The sequence below is a fragment of the Corylus avellana genome, chromosome ca3 (genome assembly GCF_901000735.1).
Source record: "Corylus avellana chromosome ca3, CavTom2PMs-1.0".
NCBI lineage: Eukaryota > Viridiplantae > Streptophyta > Magnoliopsida > Fagales > Betulaceae > Corylus > Corylus avellana.
Genome location: NC_081543.1, coordinates 1,346,356 through 1,347,803, shown reverse-complemented (window position 1 = coordinate 1,347,803; position 1,448 = coordinate 1,346,356).

Below are 1,448 nucleotides of genomic sequence, written 5' to 3'. Positions count from 1 at the left end.
CAACCTCTAACAACATTATCCGCTTAATTTGTCCATGTGATTGTCGTCTACATAATGCCAAAACATTTGTTTTATAGCTAAGTACATGCGACTGCATGCATATATTCATAAGTGCACTAATATAATTTGTTGCTGATGCTGCAAGTCCATCACATCTGTGTTATTGGTAAGTCAAAGATCATGCCAACCCGATATCTTTTGTAATTTATATTGATAATAATAATAATAATATTTCATTTTTGTAACTTGATTTAACAAGTTGACATGACCAAATAATGAAGCATGTGGTGGGATAAAACATAACCAAATCAACCAAACCCTCAGGATTGGGTCCTTGTAAAATCTACTCCAAAAAGTTGAACACGTCCATTACGAGTTACTCCAACCATGATGGCTTTCTCCTCCATTCCTCTTCGAGACTTGAGTTCATAGAAGGTGACGGTATCTTTTTCACTTAGCTTATTCACACGAGCAAATTGGCTCCACCCTCGGGTGAGATAATATCTGTCACCATCGCTGCGAAGATGAATTGTCCCTGGCTTCTTTTCTTTGTCATAGAAAATAAGATCCACTTCAACAACTCTGCGTTCATTTGAAGGACAACCAAAAGCTCCGGGGAAGGATTTGGCAGCATCCGACTTGGGTATATAGACTCTATGACTTTCTTCGATGTCACTACGTGTCAATATCTTCTGAAACACCTGTGGAGGCCGGCTATGCCCACATTTTAAACGTTTTTCTCTGTCCCCAGCTGGACTTTCACATACATGATCTCCTGCTCCTGCTCTTTTAGCCATTGCGGAATTCAAATTTGAGCTCAACTCCACTTCTTTCTTCTGATCCTATGATACTCTTCGAACCAGAGGAAAAAGAATTTTACAGATAGACGGAACGCTGACTAATATTGCGTGGTTGAATAGTAACACAAGGGATCCTATATATAGAGCAGTTGGCTTTGTACTTTTCAGTGGGGTTGGTCCGAAGCATGATTTTTCAAGTCAATTTCCACCAACTTGTCAAAAGAAGACAAGACGTGTGGTTATGAATATGTTTTCATTGCTTAATTAATGATTTCAGTGTGTCGTGTGTACAATATAAACGGCCTTTACAAAATAAAATGTATGAAATATAAATACAAATTCAAAAAATATGATCTACAACAATATTTAAACTAACACGAATCTTCACTATCTTCGTTGGTTGATGATAGTGTCGGAGATGAGATGGGTGCAGAGAGTTGTGCTTAAATATTGTCCAAGACAAATGGGGGTGAAGTCCGAACAATCAAAACTTATATTCAATTGGCACGTTGAATTTTCTGGTGGATGCGGACGGTAGAAGAGAAGATTATTGTTGACCTTATTTTTTAGGGCATGTTTAAGTGTGCGTTTGAGGAGCCTAAAAATACATTTAACACTCAAAAAGTTCATTTTTAAAAAAAATACTCG